The 22,419-nt window shown below is 47.9% G+C and overlaps 1 protein-coding gene across 2 annotated transcripts in view; it reads left to right on the forward strand.

Moving 5' to 3' along the window:
- The window catches only part of LOC138284476 (PRKC apoptosis WT1 regulator protein-like), a 317,310-nt gene that overhangs the window by 47,256 nt on the left and 247,635 nt on the right, over window positions 1-22,419 (forward strand). The gene's annotated exons all lie outside the window — the stretch shown is intronic.

Below are 22,419 nucleotides of genomic sequence, written 5' to 3' on the forward strand. Positions count from 1 at the left end.
CGGTGCAAAACAGCATTGGTTAACATTGAACCCTATGGGTCTCAGGAGCCAATGACGATGTGCGCTGGCGGTCGCGGTACGCACCGCCGCGGTACGCACCGCCGCGGGCGTGACCGCCATTTTCTATCTGCTTAATCACTCGATACCTGATCTTCGACAGGAGAGGACCTACACTGCAAGTGCTGCTGTGACCTCGGTCTGGAAGAGACAATGGCTGCTGCGACTGGGGAAAGGGCCCCTGCCTTCACATCTGAGGAATTGGAGAAACTTGTTGATGGGGTCCTCCCCCAGTATGCGCTACTCTACGGTCCTCCAGACCAACAGGTAAGTACACTGGGACCATGCTTTGGGGGCAATGCCTGTGTTGAGTGGGGTGGATGAAAGATGGTGGGGAGGAGAGCGAATGAGGCATGCATCAAATGACGGATGACAGGATGTGCCACATGGCAAGGGTAGGGATGGGGGGCCACCCACATTGAGGGTGCAGAAGGCGATGACTCTTTTTCTCCCCCTGTACATTTCACATAGGTCAGCGCCCACCTGAAGATAGACATTTGGCGTGCCATCGCCAAGGACGTCCGGGCCCTGGGGGTCCACCACAGATGGGGCACCCACTGCCGGAAGAGATGGGAGGACATCCGACGTTGGAGCAGGAAGACAGCGGAGGCTCAGCTGGGGATGGCCTCCCAACGTGGGAGGGGTGCCAGTCGGACTTTGACCCCCCTGATGTCCCGGATCCTGGCGGTGGCCTACCCCGATTTGGATGGGCACGTGAGGACATCACAGCAGACACAAGGGGTGAGTACACTCTCATTCTGGTGACTTTGCGCGCTGTGGAGGTGTCTGGGTGGGGGAGGAGGGCTGTGGGTATCCCTAGGCCAGGGCGATTTCTGTAGGCTAGGCCCCTCCGTAAGGCATGGCCCTGTGCCCCCGCCCCCCACCTCTGTAGGGTGGCAAGTACAGCTATTCATGGCCCTGTGTCATCTATGTGTGCAGATGTCGTCCATAGGCTTGTAGGCCATGTCACACGGATTGAGTAGTGGATCCCAAGTGCGCGGCGTAGTGCAGGGGGCTTCTGTGTCTGTCCTCTCCGCCAACGGTGTCGCCAATGCATGCACTCAACATGTCTTTATTTTCTCCCCCCCCTGTTTTGTGGTCTTCCTGTTCATGTGTGCATTAGCATCATCAGGCGGAGGAGAAGTGGCATCAGAGCACGAGGGAGCTGCATCCCACATGGCCCTGGAGGGCCATGCAACGGATTCTGAATACACCAGTGGGACGGAGGACGAGAGGAGCTCCACAGCGGGGACTCGGGCAGACATAAGTGACACGGACTCGTCCTCTGAAGGGAGCTCCCTTGTGGTGGCGGCAACATCCGTGCCCCCCGCAACAACAGGTACAGCCGCCACCCAGTGCACCAGCACCGCCCTCCCAGCAGCCCCTCAGCGTTTGCCCCGTGCCCGCTCACCCAGGAAGGTGGGCATCTCCTTCGCCCCAGGCACCTCAGGCCCTTCCCCAGTCACCCCTGCTGCCCTCAGTGAGGAGATCATTGACCTCCTGAGGACGCTCACTGTTGGGCAGTCTACCATTTTGAATGCCATCCAGGGTGTCGAAAGAGAGGTGCACCAGAGTAATGCATACCTGGAGGGCATTCATTCTGGTCAGGCTGCCCTTCAGCGATCGTTCAACACTCTGGCCTCAGCACTGATGGCAGCAATTGTCCCTGTCTCTAGCCTCCCCCCTCCAACTTCCTCCACCCATACCCTATCACCTGTACCTCTGCCTATCCCAGACACACCATCAGACCAGCCTGGACACACCGCAACAGCCAAGGGAAGCTCATCCAGACATAAGCACCACACATCACACAAGCATTCACACAAGCAACATCCACATACAGACATACCAACACCCACTGCCTCCACTGTGTCCCCCTCCTCCTCGTCTCCCTCCTCCCTCCCTGTCACGTCTCCACTCACACCTGCATGCACAACATCTTCAGCCACTACGTCCATCACCAGCACACACACCAGAACCCCCCGCACACGTGCAGTCACCACCCCCACTACCATTTACACGTCCCCTGTGTCCTCTCCCAGTGTGTCTGTCACCCCCTCTTCCAAGATACACAAACGCAGGCAGCCACCCACCCAACAGCCATCCACCTCACGACAGCTTCCAGCCCAAGCACCTGCACCCAAAGACACCAGACTTAAGACTCCTACAACCACAACCTCTTCCTCCACTCCCATACCCACTACACCTACCCGTCCCACTGGTCCTAAATTGCTATTCCTGTCCAAACTTAACCTCTTTCCTACAACACCCCCACCCGTCCATCTCATAGGACTCCAGTCAGCACCTCAGCCACCACAAAACCGGGCCCTGTGATGACAGTCTGCCATGGACTGTGGAGTCCCCCACCCTCAAGGGCAGCCAGTTCAGTACGGAGCCAAGGCACGGGCAGCCCACCCCCGGAGAAACACCCGAAGATAGTCAGCGGCAGGCGCGAGAGGGTGAAAACACCAGGCACTAAAATCCCTATCATGGCTCCGGCACGAAGTGTGGAGACAGGTGGCACACCGCCCAAGGTGGGGAAGGGCCACAGGCGAACAGGGAAGGCTGGGAAGGTCAGCACGCCCGAGGAGAGCGCCATCAGCCCAGCTGGCCAGGAGGGCCCCGCCAGCCCCATCCCAGGTGGGCAGGAGGACACCAACAGGCCCGGTACTGCAGACCAGGAAGGCCCCGCAAGCCACCCGACAGATGGGCAGGAAGGCCCCGCCAGCCACAGGACAGGTGGCAAATGACCTGCATGCCATGGCCTGATCCGCTGAACTGGGCCCTTCATCTCAAGCACCGCTGCACTGGGCACTGCCATCTCAAGCACCGCTGCACTGGGCACCGCCGTCTCAAGCACCGCTGCGCTGGGCCCTTCATCTGAAGCACCGCTGCACTGGGCCCTTCATCTCAACCACCGCTGCACTGGGCACCGCCGTCTCAAGCACCGCTGCACTGGGCCCTTCATCTCAAGCACCGCTGCACTGGGCTCCGCCGTCTCAAGCACCGCTGAACTGGGCCCTTCATCTCAAGCACCGCTGCACTGGGCCCTTCATCTCAAGCACCGCTGCACTGGGCACCGGCGTCTCAAGCACTGCTGCACTGGGCCCTTCATCTCAAGCACCGCTGCACTGGGCACCGCCGTCTCAAGCACCGCTGCACTGGGCCCTTCATATCAAGCACCGCTGCACTGGGCCCTTCATCTCAAGCACCGCTGCACTGGGCACCGCCGTCTCAAGCACTGCTGAACTGGGCACCGCCGTTTCAAGCACCGCTGAACTGGGCCCTTCATCTCAAGCACCGCTGCACTGGGCACCGCCGTCTCAAGCACCGCTGCACGGGGCACCGCAGTCTCAAGCACCGCTGCACTGGGCCATTCATCTCAAGCACCGCTGCACTGGGCACCGCCGTCTCAAGCACCGCTGCACTGGGCACCGCCGTCTCAAGCACCGCTGCACTGGGCACCGCCGTCTCAAGCACCGCTGCACTGGGCACCGCCGTCTCAAGCACCGCTGCACTGGGCCCTAAATCTCAAGCTCCGCTGCACTGGGCACCGCCGTCTCAAGCACCGTTGCACTGGGCACCGCTGTCTCAAGCACCGCTGCACTGGGCACCGCCGTCTCAAGCACCGCTGCACTGGGCACCGCCGTCTCAAGCACCGCTGAACTGGGCCCTTCATCTCAAGCACCGCTGAACTGGGCCCTTCATCTCAAGCACCGCTGCACTGGGCCCTTCATCTCAAGCACCGCTGCACTGGGCACCGCCGTCTCAAGCACTGCTGAACTGGGCACCGTCGTCTCAAGCACTGCTGAACTGGGCACCGTCGTCTCAAGCACCGCTGAACTGGGCCCTTCATCTCAAGCACCGCTGCACTGGGCCCTTCATCTCAAGCACCGCTGCACTGGGCACCGCCGTCTCAAGCACCGCTGCACTGGGCACCGCTGTCTCAAGCACCGCTGCACTGGGCACCGCCGTCTCAAGCACCGCTGCACTGGGCACCGCCGTCTCAAGCACCGCTGAACTGGGCACCGCCGTCTCAAGCACTGCTGAACTGTGTCCCTTCATCTCAAGCACTGCTGCACTGGGCCCTTCATCTCAAGCACCGCTGCACTGGGCACCGCCGTCTCAAGCACCGCTGCACTGGGCCCTTCATCTCAAGCACCGTTGCACTGGGCCCTTCATCTCAAGCACCGCTACACTGGGCACCGCCTTCTCAAGCACCGCTGCACTGGGCACCGCCGTCTCAAGCACCGCTGCACTGGGCACCGCCATCTCAATCACCGCTGCACTGGGCACCGCCGTCTCAAGCACCGCTGGTCCATTAGCGGCAGGGGTAGGCCCACATCTGTGTCGGGCAGGGCTGCACGAGCACTCTGGGCACCAGTCCCCCTCCAGAACCAGTGGAGACATGAATCCACTTGAGAGACTATGGCTTTGCACTCCCCAGGATGGCACAGTGGGCAACCCACCCACTGTAGAGACTTGAGAGACTGTGGCTTTGCACTCCCCAGGATGGCACAGTGGGAAACCCACCCACTGTAGAGACTTGAGAGACTGTGGCTTTGCACTCCACAGGATAGCACAGTGGGCAACCCACCCACTGTAGAGACTGTGGCTTTGCACTCCCCAGGATTGAACAGTGGCCATGGAGGCCCCTCGTGGATCTGGCGTCGTGCACTCATCTGGCTGAGGTGCCCCCCCTTCCGTTCCCCCTGAGGTGCCTGTAGTTTTCCTATCTGATGCCCCTGAAGTGTTCTCTCCGTTGGAGTCAGGTATCCTGTGTGGGCTTTGCCCATGTGATTTGGGCCCAGTGGTCCACGGACAATGCCTGCTACAATGCTCGGACTTGTACATATATGTATATAAGTGTTTTTGATGTGTAGATATATATATATATATAATTCAGCCAGTAATACAATATATTCCAATGTTTAGAATCATTTCCTTTTGTCTTTGCATTCTTCTGGGGGTTTTTGGGGGGGTAACTGTGATGTATTACTGTGCATTGATGTGTGTGTTGTAGTGGGTGAGGGTGGGGGTGGGTGTGTCCCCGTAATATTTTCTCCTCCCCCCCTCCCCTGTGTCGTAGGTGCAGTACTCACCGTTGTCTTCTGCGCCGGCGTTCGTGCTCCTGGTAGAGGAGCAGGAAGACAATCGCTGGGAGGATGTGGAGTTCGGGTTCCATGCTGTCCAGATTCCTCATGGGGTGTATGGAGGTGAGCGTTTTCCATTTGAAATGGCTGTTTCCGCCATGTTTTTATCGGCGGGGCTACCGCCCCGGAAAAGGTGGCGGATTGGTGTGTTGTGATAGGGTGGGCGGTACATTGACTCCCGCCTGTCTGTTGGCGTTGACCGCCGCGCTGTTTTTTTGTGCCGCCGTGGCGGGTGGTGTGGTAATGTGGCGGTCTCTGTTGGCGGTTTCCGCCAGGGTCGGAATTTCATTTTTTTACCCGCCAGCCTGTTTGCGGTTTGGCCGCTGGTTTAACACCGACCGCCAGGGTTGGAATGACCCCCTTAGTTTCTTTCTTTTTTAGCATGCCAAATTGCTCTCCTAGAAAGGGAACTTGCTTCGCTTAGAATGAGTTTCTCAGTTAGCAAAGAAGGCTGCTTAACAAGGATTCACATTTTGCAATTAACTTCACTTTTCAGAGCTATCAGAGATTCCGTCCGTTTGAGTTTGGAAGAAGGAGGGTCGCACAGCTTGGTGCGTGGTAGTTGATTAACTTAAAGTTTCTGAAGAATTTGACCAGAAAAGAGCATCAACTGTCTGATGCAGGAGTTACTTTGGGCTGTGGATACATTTAATAGATCTCATATCCACCGCAGAACGTCCCTGCTAATTTAATTGTCCCATTTAAGCTGTTTTAGATTTTCGGTCTGCGCCCCAGTACTGGTGGAAGAAGCAACCTCCAATTCTGATGGACAGATGGAGAGGATATGCTTCTGTCTGTGATCGCTGTCAAAACTGGACCCAAATGAACAATTATCAATCTATTTGGAAAGACCGAATGTGCCAAGAGTGTAGTCAATGTAGGAAATAAACTTTCCAGCCAGGAGGTATGTTGCCGCTGAGGTGCCTGTTAAGGAACCTGGGACCTTAGGGATCACACACTGTTAGGAAGAATTCTGCTAATTTACTCCGACGATTTACCAATGGAACATTTTGAACTGGAAGGTCATACTATGTGTCCAGGTTATCAGCCTCACGACCTATTGATGCCCCAAAGAGATTGGTATTGAAGTCGCCGGATGAACAAAATGTTTGCTAACGGTAGTTTTAGCTTGAGTTCAGTTAGCATTGATACTAAGGTTCTGAATTTCTCCTCCTTTCTGAACTTGGTGGGATTGATATAGACATTGATAATCAGAAGCAAATATGTTCTGTAGGCATGCAGTATGCTAAGATGAATTGCTTGGGCCCATGGAACTTTCAGGGCAATTTCTTTCGCCCAGTGATGCAATAATGTAGGAATGTAGACAGTTAGGCCCTCCATTGGGCAAATACGTCTGTTTGTTTTAATGGCTGGTTTCTGGAACTCGATGTAACCAGTCAAAGAAACAGTTGTCTGAGCCCAAGTTTCTTGTAGCATAAGGAGATCACAGTCCCTCCAGTGTGTTGCGACTTCGCTGTCCTCCACTATTTGTGTGAGGCCATGGTCTCATGTATGTAAGTCTAGCCCTACCTGAGCTCTGTATGGCGTAGCTTGGATTACTTTGTCACAGGTGAGTTCCTTGTCTGAAGGGCACACGACAACCAATTCCAGTCAGATTGGTCAATCTCTGCCTTCCTAAGGTAATGTGCTCCCTGTTGTTTTTTTAACATCTGGGAACCTGATCTGGGTAATTGTGTGGGATAGCCAGATGGAGATTTTAGGACCTTGAATTCCTTGTGCATTTTTTAGAATGGAATAGGTTGAAGGGTTATGTTGCTGCAAGAGCACAGTTGGATAACCTTTGACCCTTAATCTCTCAATATTTATACCCTATCCTTGAAAAACTGCAGATTTTGCCAGCATCAATTCCACCCATGTTGGAGAGAAAAATGTAACTTGAGTGGGTTCTGGTTCGTACTTTCTTCTTGGCTCGAAGAACTCAATCTCAAAGATGTCCGCTGATTTTATATGTTGCAGGTCAGGAATCGATTGCAGATGAAGAAGAATGTTGCCCCTATTGCACAGCACTGTATCCTTCATGTATTGTACCACTCCCACGCACACGTACCCCCAGCACATGCATTCACCAAGCATGCACTGCACAGTACTGCATTATCCCTGAATTGTACCACTCATATATAATCAGCGACGATACACTACTTTTGCACTGTGCAGCTCTTCACAATGTAGGCCAATGGTAATTTAAGCACACATCAGCAGAGTTTTAAACTGAGTGAGCCTGTAGGCCTCACTTCAGTGACGCAGATTACAAAGGGTCTGTTCAGTCCCACTGATCGCTATGCTGTATGCTTCTACCACTGTGCTTGTGCAGTTCAACTCCTGATGAAGGCAGGAGACTCTCACCACTATGAGGGTAGTGCTTTGGGTGCCCTCCCACTCCATCAAGACGTGAGACAGGCCTATGTCATGGCACACATGTATGATCCATATTTGCCTATGACAACACAAATCAACATTAGGGATAGAGAAATCAGTTGGGCACTGAGGGCAGGGCTGAATGTTCATTACCATGTGGAGAACTTTCCATCCCAACAGTTGGTCTTCCTCCCTGACTGGCTAGTCCAGAGGGATCAGGTAGAGCTGGTTCAGGGTGTTGGTTGGCAAGCCCTCACCTTGCTAATCGTAGCTACCACTCAAATCACAGTGGTGCAAGTTGGGTAACCAGAAGGTGATGGGGTATTGCAGTCTATACTGATGTTAGGGCAGCTGGTGAGAGGGACCAGCTTGCAGCAGGGCCCAAGACATGTCTCCCAAGATGTGGTGCATCCTAGTGGCCCTATTTGTAGGTGTTAAATCAGTCATCATCTAAGGCAGCTATAAAACCTCTCTAACTCGTTACCTCTGTTGCTTCCTTTCTTTTCACAACCTGTTGTTGTTTGGCCTGCTCCAGGCACCCCATGAATGATTTTGTTGGCCATTGCCTCAGTCAGGTCTTTCACAGTCTTTACCAGACCCAGGGCTTTGACGCCTCGGCTACCACTTGCATCTCATATTGTTTGCCTTTATATGTGAAGAACAAGTGAAAAGTAAATCCCCACCTGTATGGGATGTTTTACTTGCAGAGGTGGGTCGTGATCTGTGTGAACATCTTGAAGGGTGTTAGGGTAGCAGGGGAGCGTTCCTGAAGGGAATTAAGTCCTGCTTGCAGGACGCCACAAAGATTGCCTTTCTGTCTTTTTAAAAGTGGACCCTAATAAGAACGTCTGGGGCCGGGTTCCGACTCAGTTGGAATGTTGAAAACACACTGTGCGAACGATCAAGTCTTATGGGATTAGGAGGCGGATTCAGCAATTACTGGTTGGAAAAGGCTTGAACGTATTCCTCCAGTTCTTTAGAGGGGATGGTTTTCATGATCACTTGGAGTTGTATGTTGTTTCTCCTATACCAATTTCTCCAAATCGTCCAGCTTGCTGGCCATGTCTCTTTGGCATGATTCTAGTGTGGCAAATTATCGCAAGAGATCATCATTTCATGGGCCATTTATCCTATGTCGTTCTCCGCATGATCAATTCTATTTTTGACTCTTTGGATGGAGTAGTTTAATTCCAAAATTGATTTGGAAGTGTCCTGGTGCCACATCACCATATCTTTTGTGAAACTCTAAGAGGAGCGCATAGATGTCCACCTCCATTGCTTGTGCCTGGAGGATGGCATCCAAGAGGTTCAAGGAGTTCCCTGGTTGTGCTGGTGCGACCTGTACTCGGTGGAGGAGGCTCTCGAGGGCTTAGGCTTTGACATTGCCATAATGGGGGAGCAGTCCAGAAGGGCAAGCAGGCATTCAGCCTTGTATCTAGAAAGGCATTGGGTTCTGGCTGCCTCCCCATGAGACTCTGAGTCTGGACTTGCTAGCAGGTTGGTGGGGCACTGCATGTTCAAGCAGAGGCACCACTGACTTAATTACAGTCAGTGTGGGAAGGGTTAGCCAGAGCACCCCACATCACCTCTCTGGGTCAATATGGTTTATGCAGGGGGTCCTTGACATCTCGTGTGAAGGCAAAGCAAGGCATGCCACTCACTGCAGCATAGTGCTCCCTGGGTGAAGGGGCAAGGGCAGTGGTTCAGGGATGAGGCTCTCACTTGTGCCACTTGGGTGCACCTTCTCCTGGGGCACAGATTGTTTATCTCAGGCCAGCTATGAGCACCCTCCGCTAGGTCAAAAAATTGATTGGATCGCTGTCCGTCTTCAGGAGTCCTCAAGGGCTATGATGAGGTCAGACGGCCTCTGATGTTGTGTTCAGGCCACTGCTTGCCACTGCATATCCACCAAGTGGCAAAGAAGAGGAAAGATTCTAACCGTCTGGCCCCAGGGTGCCACTGGCGAACTCTAGCCCAAGGCTAGCAGGTCTTCAGTGATGTGCGGGCCTTCAGGGGATTGTCTCATCGCCACCCACTGGGGGCTCTGCATGGCCTGCCTTCCGCATTGGCCACTATTGTGGAGACCCAGTAGCGTTGATTTGAACATATTATCACACAGTGGGAGCTCAGGTATGGAAGCTCACGAGGAACACATGTTCCTGGGTCAGCGGCCTCACCGCACCCCACAATCAACAATTTCTAAAAATACTGTAGTTTGAATTAACAGGATCCTGGAGTAAAACTAGTTTTGCTTCATTCTGTTTCATCCCTTTGTTTAACAAAATGTCTCTCTGTTAAGGCTGTTATGGTTCTTATTGTCAAGTTCAGGTGGAGCATTTTTTGGAAACTGGGAGTTTTAATAATCATAATATGTTAATGCATCTCTCAGCTGTGAAACTTGATGTGTGTGGATCTCTGTGTAGGAGCCACTCCTTGAGCGAGGTTTTAATCAGAAGTATGATCCAATGTTCCCTTCTCTCAGTGTATATATTAGTATGTTGGTCACATTTAGTGGAGTGGGCACAGTTTTGCACGCCACTTCCACTTGCCCTTAGTTCAGGGTGATTTCACATCTTTTTTATGATGACTCCTGCATGTTGATACAGTCTGGGGTTCATGAAGACCAGTACTTAGCTTCTGTTTGGAGATTTGAGCCCTCTGTTACCAGTTGGTGTGTGAAACGTTTGTCAGGATTACTGCTGCCTGTTGGTTTTTTTCTACAGCCCATTTAGGTTGAGGTTTTGTCCTGGTCTGGCTATGCAAACCCTCTCAAGCATCAGAGGGCACAATGATGGCAGTGCACCTCTCCAGAGCATTCATAAGCTTCTCAGGAGTCCTTAAAATGTCTTTTGGCAACCATGTTATGGAACACTTTTGTTCGAGATGCGGTCCTATAACTACTAGCTGCAACCAACCAGAACCTTAATCATCATTTGAGATTCACCATAGGTACATAGACAACTAGTTAAACATTTTACCAAAATAAAGTATTTGACAAGGTGAAAGGTGTCTTCCCCATACAAATAACATTATTCATTCATTCTAGGGATGAATTGTAACTGAAATGGGTACTCCTACACATTGAATATGACAAAGGCAGCTTTTGTGTAGGCCCTACTCACATAAGCAACTCCAGTGAATTTGTTTGTTTGAATGTTCTGCCCTTTCCAAACTGGTTGCTGACAGACCAGTGTTATAGTGCCTTCTTCTATAGATCAAGTGAGAGTTTACAGAGGAAGAGAAGTAGGGCTCCTGTGTGCTTGTTGTTATAAAAGATGACAGAGGGACAGTAAATATGTAGCAAATTCTTCATTTATGACCAGACAAAGACAAACCTTTTATTAACAATTATACATTGTACAGCAGAAAAAGAAGCAATATGTTTTGTTGAGAGCATTTGTTCTGGTGGAACTTGGTCCTCTCTGGTCTAAACATGCAAGATTGGGGGTGCTGAGTGGTTTGTGTAGGAGGCTGGCCTGCTTGTAGTTGGTACCAGAGGTACTTACACCTTGTGCCAGGTCCGGTTATCCCTTATTAGTGTAGAAGAGGTGTTTCTAGCAGCTTAGGCTGATAGAAGGTAGCTATGGCAAAGCAGCTTAGGCTGAACTAGGAGACGTGTAAAGCTCCTACTATACCACTGGTGTCATATGCACAATATCATAAGAAAACACAATACACAGAGTTACTAAAAATAAAGGTACTTTATTTTTATGGCAATATGCCAAAAGTATATCAGTGAGTACCCTCAGTATGAGGATAAGTTATATACACAAGATATATGTACACAAACCAAAATTTTGCAGGTAATAGCAAGAAAAGTAATGCAAGCAGTGTAAAGTTACAGTAGATTGCAACAGGAGCACATAGGTATAGGGGCAACACAAACCATATACTCCAAAAGTGGAATGCGAACCACAAATGGACCCCAAACCTATGTGAGCTTGTAGAGGGTCGTTGGGACTGTAAGAAAACAGTGAGGGTTAGAAAAATAGCCCACCCCAAGACCCTGAAAGGTAGGTGTAAAGTGCACCTACTACCCCCAGAGAGCACAGAAGTCGTGATAGGGGGATTCTGCAGGAAGAACAAACACCAGCAATGCAACAACAGTGGATTTCCAGACCTGAGTACCTATAAGACAAGGTGACCAAGTCCAATAGTCGCAACAGTGTCGAGAGTGGGCAGGAGCCCAGGAAATGCCAGCTGAGGGTGCAAGGAAGCTGCCACCTGTTGGAAGAAGCTTAGAGTTCTGCAAGAAAAAAGAGAGCTAGGGATTTCTCCTTTGGAAAACGGATGTCCCACATTGCGATGAAGCTAGCAGAGGTATTCCCACGCAGAAAGACCGCAAACAAGCCTTGCTAGCTGCAAGGGTTGCGGTAGAGGTTTTTGGGTGCTGCTGTGGCCCAGGAGGGACCAGGATGTCGCCACTTGGAGGAAAAGACAGAGGAGGCGCCCAGCAACTTAGGGAGCCCTCACAAAAGCAGGCAGCACCCGCAGAAGTACCTGAACAGGCACTTGGAAGAAAAGTGAACTGGAGTCTACCCGAAGTCACAAAAGAGAGTCCCAAGATGCTGGAGGACAACTCAGAAGGTTGTGCACTGCAGGAAGGAGTGTAGGGGACCCAGGCTTGGCTGTGCACAAAGGAAATCCTGAAAGAGTGCACAGGAGTTGGAGCAGCTGCAAATCATGCAGTACCCGGCAATGCAGTCTAGCATGGGGAGGCAAGGACTTATCTCCACCAAACTTGGACTGAAGAGTCACTGGACTGTGGGAGTCACTTGGACAGAGTTACTGGGTTCCAGGAACCACGCTCGTTGTGCTGAGAGGGGACCCAGAGGACCAGTGATGCAGTCTTTTGGTGCCTGCGGTTGCAGGGGGAAGATTCCGTCGACCCACAGGAGATTTCTTCAGAGCTCCTGGTGCAGAGAGGAGGCAGGCTACCCCCAGAGCATGCACCACCTGGTAACAGTCGAGAAAGCCAGCAAGATGAGGCGATACAAGGTTGCTAGTAGTCATCTTGCTACTTTGTTGCGGTTTTGCAGGCGTCCTGAGCAGTCAGCGGTCAATCCTTTTGTAGAAGGTGAAGAGGGAGATGCAGAGGAACTCTGGTGAGCTCTTGCATTCGTTATCTGATGAGATCCCCAAAGCAGAGACCCTAAATAGCCAGAAAAGGAGGTTTGGCTACCTAGGAAGGAGGCTTGGCTACCAAGAAAGGTAAGAGCCTATCAGAAGGAGCCTCTGACGTCACCTGCTGGCACTGGCCACTCAGAGCAGTCCAGTGTGCCACAGACACCTCTGTTTCCAAGATGGCAGAGGTCTGGGACACACTGGAGGAGCTCTGGGCACCTCCCCTGGGAGGTGCAGGTCAGGGGAGTGGTCACTCCCCTTTCCTTTGTCCAGTTTCGCGCCAGAGCAGGGCTGGTGGATCCCTGAACCGGTGTAGACTGGCTTATGCAGAGATGGGCACCATCTGTGCCCATCAAAGCATTTCCAGAGGCTGGGGGAGGCTACTCCTCCTCAGCCTTCACACCTATTTCCAAAGGGAGAGGGTGTTACACCCTCTCTCAGAGGAAGTCATTTGTTCTGCCTTCCTGGGCCAGGGCTGCCTGGACCCCAGGAGGGCAGAAACCTGTCTGAGGGGTTGGCAGCAGCTGCAGCGGAGACCCCGGAAAGGCAGTTTGGCAGTACCCGGGTTCTGTGCTAGAGACCCGGGGGATCATGGAATTGTCCCCCCAATGCCAATGCCAATGATCTTAAACATGTTACATGGCCATGTTCGGAGTTACCATTGTGACGCTGTACATAGGTAGTGGCCTATGTACAGTGCACGCGTGCAATGGTGTCCCCGCACTCACAAAGTCCGGGGAATTTACCCTGAACGATGTGAGGGCAACCTTGGCTAGTGCCTGGGTGCCCACACACTAAGTAACTTTGCACCCAACCTTCACCAGGTGAAGGTTAGACATATAGGTGACTTATAAGTTACTTAAGTGCAGTGGTAAATGACTGTGAAATAACGTGGACGTTATTTCACGCAGGCTGCAGTGGCAGTCCTGTGTAAGAATTGTCAGCGCTCCCTATGGGTGGCATAAGAAATGCTGCAGCCCATAGGGATCTCCTGGAACCCCAATACCCTGGGTACCTCAGTACCATATACTAGGGAATTATATGGGTGTACCAGTATGCCAATGTGAATTGGTGAAATTGGTCACTACTCTGTTAGTGACAAATTTGGAAAGCAGAGAGAGCATAACCACTGAGGTTCTGGTTAGCAGAGCCTCAGTGAGACAGTTAGGCATCACACAGGGAACACATACAGGGCACATACTTATGTTCACTGGGGCCCTGCCTGGCAGGGTCCCAGTGACACATAGACTAAAACAACATATATACAGTGAAATATGGGGGTAACATGCCAGGCAAGATGGTACTTTCCTACAGTTTGCCATCATTATTAGCAGCATTCCCAAACAATAATTGGACCTAAGGTAATTTGTGGGTATAGAAAGCTAAGCTGAGCCTCTCTAAATACCTGTATTAAATAACTTAAAAGAGGGGTGTACCTTTGGGCGCACTGCTATTTTCTTTATTTCTAAGTGTACTTTTAGAGTTTATTAAGGGGACAGTCACTAACCGCTCTCAAATTAACAGGAGTCTCGTGAATGTATTATTTTATGTGGACAACCTCACAGTGTTATTCGGGACAAGTACTGGTTTACAAAAATAATTAGCCACCCCTGAAAAATATTGCAAAACTAATTAGCTTAGTATCAATATTAGAAACACTCAGGTTAACCAGTTCAGGGGCAACAGCTCATCTTATAATTGGGTATTAACAAAAGTAAAATTGGAGTTTGTAGATTTGTATACTCTTTGAGGAGTTAATTTTAATAATAGACTTAGGGGTTGAAAAGAAGTGAGGCTTTTGGCTGGTTGGCAAATAAAAAGCCTGGTGAAGACAACGGAGCAGTAGAATTTGGATTTTTCTACTGAACAAGTTCATGAAAAACTCATCATGATGTTAGAATTACTCAGTGTGCAAGTGAGGACCACAAACAATATACGCTAGGTGGGTGAGGAGTCAAAAAGTGAGGAAGAGTTGTCATCCTCAACCTTGATGGAAATCGTGAAGCCCGTAGCACCAAATGATCAATTGGCTGAAATACTTGGAGACACCACGTATGCTAAAACATGTGGAGCTGGCTGAGCCATTGTGGGAGACAGTTCAATACATACATATCCCATAATATGAACCAAGGAGAAGGCAAGTTGAGTATAGGGGCAGCCACCCATATCTATAAAATAAAGGTAAGCAGCTATGGCTTGACTAGTGTTGGATAGGACACTGGTAGCCTACACTTTACTGAAAGTGTGAAAGTGGCAAGATAATATCAGGGTCATACTTGCCTTTCAAATTTTACCATGCCAACTCTTCTAGAGAGGAACCTCCAGAAAGGTAACTCAATTTTTAAAGGGAGCTAGGTGTATCATAATTTGGGTCATTCAGAGGCTACAAAATGCCCGACAAGTACCTTCCAGGAGAGCATGCAGAGGATGATTTCTTGAAATCTTGTGTAGATGATAAATAGCAAAGTCTAGCAACTTGTTTAATGGGAAAAACGACTGATCTAGGATGCAGTTTATTAATCCATTTAGTTGCTCATCCACTGAATGTGGTGGGATCAGGGGGAAAGAAAGCCACATAACATAAAAGACGAAAGCCTCAGTACTGAACCTGTAATTTCTTTACTTGCTTTCCTTTCTGTAACCACGGAATACAGAGAGCATCTGAAAGTGTATGCACCCATAGACTTTGGGTACCCAAGTAGGACCAAATTCCAAGACATAATCAAGTCCCATGAGTGAAAGTACAGATGACCCAGTGACTGTAGGTGGCATAGCAGCCATATCAATCTGTGGCATTGATGTTTGAGGGAGCAAAGCACTGTACCACCAAATCAAGTCAGACCATAATTTACCTTACTCAGATCTCCCATATTTCACTGGATCAGAGACTGTATTGAACCTCAATTTCATGAGGCAATGCGTCTCTGCATTATGGCACCTCCCAAAACATCAAAATCAGGAAAAAAATGCAATTCAATAACTACATTAAATTAATTTAGACAACTAAATAACTTGAGTTCTAGATCAATGAAAAGTTAAAGGGTTTCATTACAAAATTCAAAAGTAAGGCTGTAAAAAGTCAATGCCATAAAGGCCCTCATTACACAGGGCGTGTAAAATTCGAAATTATTTTTAGGCCCAAGTGGACAGCAAAATCAATAAAAAAAACGGACAGTATCCCTAGCAGCATCTAAATCTCCAGAAGCCTTTAGGCTTTCCCTTCAAATGAGGGGGTTTCATGCATTAATTATTCTTGCATATTAAATAATCATTTCTGTAGATTCATCAAGGTTTTAGCAATTGTATCACTGTTTCAGCAAATCAGAGCACATGAAATCATCCTGAGATTTTCTAATAGAATATGATGTGTCAACAATAAAGCCTTATTTGAATGAATAGGTCTAGTTGAACCAGCGGGGAAAAACAAAACATGTTACAGCTTCTCTCTGAACAAAATAACAACAGTAGAAAATAACCAAATGCATTACAGCTTGACTGTGCTTTGAGGAGCTTATGGAGACAAGATGTGTGCAGGTGGGAAAACACTGAATGAATCACCGAAATGACTTCTATTTTGACTAAAATGGTATCTTTTACAAAAATGCTGCATAATTAGCATCCATTAGAAAAAACACAGCAAATTGCTGCTGGCTCCTCCACCCTAATGAAAAAATAAACAGTGATGCACTGCTTATTTTTCTTTTCTTTTTAAAAAAAAGGCACCGGCGTCATTATGTAGGTATGCATACGTAATGATATACTCACATGCATGCAAAATTGCGCATCTGCTGTGGCCACAGTTTAGTGCTTTTTTTGTTGTTGCTTTTTTGTCTTCTGACCATGTTATGCAGCATCGTCAAAGGCAGTGGCATAGCCAATAGATCCCAACTACGAAACATGTTGGCTTTGCCAGTGCTTGTTTCATTATGATTATTCGGTGATATAGGCAGTTTAGAAGTGGGTACAGCACTTCTGTTTAGTGTAGATGTAGATATAGATTTTCATTTTCTATGCCAAATCTGCCATTCTTTGATTGGTGGGCTTATTTTGCCAATTATTATTTTGTGTTAATGAACACTATATTTTGCATGAGATTATTATGAATGCAATTTCACTGCGTGTGATAATACCCTGTGTGATAATAGCTCATGTGGCATGGCCATATGCTGCAATTTGACATGCTGTAAAGGCAAAGTACTATGGATACTTTCAAGTGTGTTTTCAAGGTGGTATCCCGATAATAACATATATTATAAAACAGAGTGTTTGTTTTTTATTTCATTTTCTTGTGTTGGAACTACGTGCCAGCTTCGAATATTTTAGTCTGATCCTCTTTTCAGTGTATTTTGGCTGATGCCATGCACGGCCATCCTTTCTTGTTTACTCTAGCGCCAGCCATACAAAGGATGACTTCTCCTTCAAGATGTATTCTGACCCCTGTATCGAACTGCTCTGAGTAATTCTTTTGCATAATCCCTTATGAATTATGTTATGGATTAGATCAGGCCTTAATTCCCAAATTAAGATGGCTAGGAGCGTCATCTCTACCTCGTTCATAATGAAGGTCTTGTGTATTCTCTCTACAGATGTTCCAAGTGTTATAATTGCAAACTTGCCTATCCGTTATTTCTGATGTGTGAGATTTTTAGTAAGCCTAATTGTGCCGTGAAATTGTTTCCTAATTTTCATTTTTGTCTTTGTTTTATTCTCTTATTTCTCACCCATGTTTCAATCTCTTCTCTGGAATTCAACTTCTCACTAGGTTACTGGTCTTGTTCTGTTGTCATCTTTTGAGCTGAGGTGTTCTCTAAATTCTGGCTTTGAGATCCTTCTCTATTCCTATTTGATCTTGGTGTTTTACCTCTTTGTGAATTATTTTCTCGCTGTTCTCTCCTTTTGATGCTTTGTTCTTCTGTGCTCTGAATTCTGTCTGCCACACCTCCCCCTTTGCCCTGTTCATGCTTTCCCGTATTTTCTCTATCTCTTCTCTATCCATAACCATAATCTCTCTGCTCACAGGTAATTCATCTCTTCTCTCCCTCTTTGCCCTTCCCCTCTCTCTCCCTCTTTTTCAGTCTCTTGCTTTTTCACTATCTCACTCACCTACTTCCTCATTCTTCACTTTCCCTCTAACCCCTCTTCTTTTTCACTCTCCTCTTTTCTATCTCGGCTAATTTTCTCTATCATACTCCTTCTCTTTCACTGTTATCCTTTCCCCTCTCTCCTCCCTCTAGCATCCCTCTCCCCCTCTGTCCCACCTCTCTCTCTGTTCACTCTCTCTCTCTCTCTCTCTATCCTGTCGTGCTATTTCTGCCTCGCTCCAAGCATGTTCAAAATTTCTATTTTGTCAATCGTCTTTCTTTCTCTGAATTCCCTTTCTCTTGCTTTATTACTTTCTTAATTTCTCTTATTTTTCAATATTTCTTGCTTTCACTCCCTACATTTTCTTTTCCTCTCTCTATTTCTTTCCATGTTTACAGCCGGTCTTGCTCTTCACACTTCCTATTTCACTCTTTCACTTTGCACTATCTTCCACGTTCCATCTCACTCATCCTCCCTCTCTTTCTTTCTTTTTTCTCCCACTTTCTTCTCTTCTGGCTTTCTATTTCTTTCACTCCCCCCTCTGGCTTCCTCCTCCCCCTTCTCTCTACACTCTTTTGCCCTCTCTTTCATTTTCCTGCCTTCTCACACTCATGCCTTTCTGCCTGTCTTTCTCTGTCTTTGCCATCTTCGTCCATTGTTTCTCTTGCAATTCTGCTCTATTGATCTCTTCCTAAGCACAGTAGATGTCGAGCATCCTTGCTTGCTTGATATATTTCTGTTTTTAGCTCTTGTCTAGCACACAGTGTAAGCTATAAGTTGTCTGGTTGTGAAAGACCTATTGTTATCATTGGTTGGCTTTATCGTCAGTCTCATTTGCTTGCTTCTTATTCGATGGTATGCCATCCTCTTCTTGTGTTTGTATAGCATAGCCTCTTTACTAACCTTTCAGTTGACTGCCTTGTATCCTTCTACTGCTCACATTGAAGTAACTACATTGTTCTTTTTCATTCAGCACTCCATGAGAGTGCATATGTTTCCTAGCTCTCTCCCTCTTGAGCTGCTTTCCTCCCCTCAGAAACCACCCTCTGCACTTTGTTGCCCCCTCCAACTCCCTAGCTTGTCTGTAAAGGCAAAGCAGCAAAGATATTTTGCTGATAACTGGATAAAAAGCAGACTTAAAGGGTTGTTTTTGTTTTATCTCCGGCATTCACATATTGTATGATAGCACAAGCTTTGGCACACAAAGGCTTGCATGAGGCTGGAGGAAGGGCTATCTGCTGCACTCACTCAGCTAACCTCTCAGGCAGTAGGTGTACTTAGCATGACCCACTTGCTGCAGGCCCATAAATCTGCTCCCTGTCTATAACAGTGGAGAATCGACACAATATCAAGGTAAACAATATCGTTTACACAAACATTGTGTCAAACTATTGGTTACAGAAATATATATATGTATATATATATATATACATATATATATATATTTATGTATAGTTTAAAGTAGTAAATCTTAAATTGTTTAGTTTATAACATTAATATATTGTATATTACATAAATTTCACTAAAACCTGTATGTATGTATATATATATATATATATATATATATATATATATATATATATATTACCTACAGTAGGTAGAGATAGTTAGGACCTATTTTCCATGGATAAAGCATTTTTTTACTTGTCTATATCTTTGGCACCGTTTGAGGAATCCTCATGTAATTTTCCCAAAAAGTGTCAAGTTGGGTCCTGTTGTGCATGGAAAGTTTTGGGATGATCCATCAAGTGGGGGCCGAGAAAAAGAAGAGATCAAAAAAGTGTTTCCTCATATTCATTACCATAGACTCTTTAGAGACGCCTGCAGCCAGAACCACTGGACAGATTTACACCAAATTTGGCAAAAAGGTAGCTTTTGGTCTGCAGGTCACACTTGTTTTATTTGGTGTAAATCTGTTCAGTAGTTTTTGAGCTATTAAAGGGAAAATAACGTTGTATTTCGAAGGGGACAGATCTAGGGAGATCTCCTGTTGAGATCTGATTGGCTGCCAACACTTCAAGCAAAAAGTGTTGGCAGCCATTTTGAGACTTGGCTTCTGCAGAGTCCCACAAAAACATAAAAAAAGAAAAGTAGACAGGGTATGTATACCCTAACCCACTGGCGTTGTTCCAGGGGTCCCGCTGTAACGCCACAAAGGCTTAAAAGTATATATTTTTTTAAATCACAGAAAATCCGCGACTGGATCCATAGATTTTACAGTTATTTAAAAATAAAGTGTGGTCTCCTGCGTTTCTCATTTATTTTGCCCCGCAATGGGCCAGGTCCCGGGGGCATTATGGATTAAAAATAGAAGAGGGGTGCATGCAGGCCCCCTCCTATGGCTTTTAGAAGGCCCGGGGACAATCGCCTACTAGGATAATGCTTAATGAAGGTGTGAAGGGCGTGTGGCCCATACGCCCTGTGGACCACCACCTCCCTGTGGCTACGTTTACAAAGTATGTGAAAAGCCTCACAGCCCCCACCACCTGGGGACCACCACCTTTCCAGTGTGACATATTATAAAATTAATGGGGGGTGTTAACAGCATTCAGGGGGGCATGCTGCCCCCTGGGGACCACCACCTCCCTGGGGTAGTATTTAAAATAAAATCAATAGGGAGTCCTGTGGACCTCTCCGGCCTCAGGGACTGCCACCTCCCCAGGGCTAAAAAATTATTTAAGAAGGGGGTCCGCATGGACCATCAACTCCCCGGGGCCAAATAGGAAAGGAAGAGGGGGCCATGTGGCTCCCCTCCTTGAGCCATACATGGACTTGGGGACTGCCTCCCCGAGGGCCGGCTCCTGCTACCTCCAGAGGTGCCCACTCTTGGGAGGTAGCTGTTTGCTTTTGCTTGGTGGGACCTGATAGCTCCTGCCAAGCAAAAGCAAACACTCTGCTTTCAGCAAGCTGGCACTTTAAAAAAGCTCCCATTTTCTGAAAGCAGAGTGCTTATCTCTTTCCCTGCCTGCTGCAAGCAGGGAAAGAGATGAAAATGTGGCTCCCGCACACAGGGAACTGCTATTTGCAGGAGGGGAGCCGTCCGGGACTGCAGGGGCCTTGAGGCTCCCTCCATGGTCACTTGCAAAGAAAAAAGAAAACAACAGAAGCAGTTGCTTCTGTTAAGTAAAAATCAACCAAATGTATTTTCATTGCAGTACTATCCAATAAAGTTATCTGAAGAAAACTTTTGAGGAACAATTGTAATGGCAAAGTTACAGACACACAACACATTACCTCAGCATCCTTTATGCAGCTGTAGTGTAGGAGATGCCCTTTACATTTAGCCAATGAGGTAGTACTTATTAACTAGCTCATAGAAAGTACTCTTGTTGGGTAGGTAGTTTTCACAGGAAGCTGGCCTATTGAACAAATACGCAGGGCAGGATTCATTCTAGCATGATACTCATTTCATAGAAATAAAACCTCAGTGGGAAGCATTTTCAGATATAAATATAGCAGATGCTCAAGTTGAAGCTCCGCTTCTGTATAGTACTAACCATCCAAAGTTTTTGAGCATGGTGAAGACAAAGCAAGTGTTTTAATCTCTGCACATCGGACTTGAAATGTTATCTGTGAACTTTGATGGAGGTGTTTGCATCCTTGATTTTCTTGAGCGCAGTGATCATGTAGTGACTGTGACAGGTGGTTTCTTTCTTGTCAACTGCTGCTGAGACCCAATCCCCGCCACACATGGCCGATGGCCATGCATGACGTAGGGTTGGGTGGTTATAGGGGTTTGGCCCCGGTCCAACCCCTGCTGCGCACAGGCAGGTGGTTATAGGGGGTTGGCCGCAGGCTAGGCTCTGCGGCCAACCCCCACAACGCATGGCTGAAAGACGGGCATGGCTTGGGGTTGGGTGGTTGTAGGGGATTGGCCACAGGCAACCTTTGGTTTTAAGTGTGCATGTAGTATATATATATATATATATATATATATCTTCTACCTGAATACCAGAGTACCGAGGCACAATGCAGCAGTCTGAGTAGGGTTTCGGTAATCCATATAAAAACTGCACAACATATCTCCACCAATCAAGGGTATGATCAGACACTGCTGTAGACTGCAAAATACTGTTTAGTATGGCTGGCTGGGCCGAAACGTGTCGGGAGAAGCCAGCCATAATAAACAGTATTTTGCGGCCTACAGCTGTGCCTGAGTGTATCCTTGATTGGTGGAGATAAGTTGTGCAGCTATATGTATATCTACATATATATATATCTTACATTGTTCTTCCTGATTGGGACCCTCACAGCATTGGTGCATGCCAAGGCGAGGCACCGGTCCAAATCCAGTTACCACACTCCTCACAAACACATGGAGAAGCTAGCACCTCGATGTGAATAAAAGGTTTCAATTCAAAAGTTGCTCATACGTCAGTTTTATATGATGCCAGCCTACAAAACAAGGTATACACAATGCGTTTCAGCAGCAAAACCACCTTCTTCACGAATAAGTCAGGTCTGTTGCAAGCACCATATTTAAATGCTAATGCACCACAATATCTGAACATAAAAGACAGACAAGGACATTTTCTAAGAAGCAGTCGCCATGTTGAAATAGTTTCCATCACAGCATGAGTAACATGATTTAGGCCAAACTCATACACGTTTGAGAATTAAATCAGCA

Source organism: Pleurodeles waltl, chromosome 3_1 (genome assembly GCF_031143425.1).
Source record: "Pleurodeles waltl isolate 20211129_DDA chromosome 3_1, aPleWal1.hap1.20221129, whole genome shotgun sequence".
Taxonomy (NCBI): Eukaryota; Metazoa; Chordata; class Amphibia; order Caudata; family Salamandridae; genus Pleurodeles; species Pleurodeles waltl.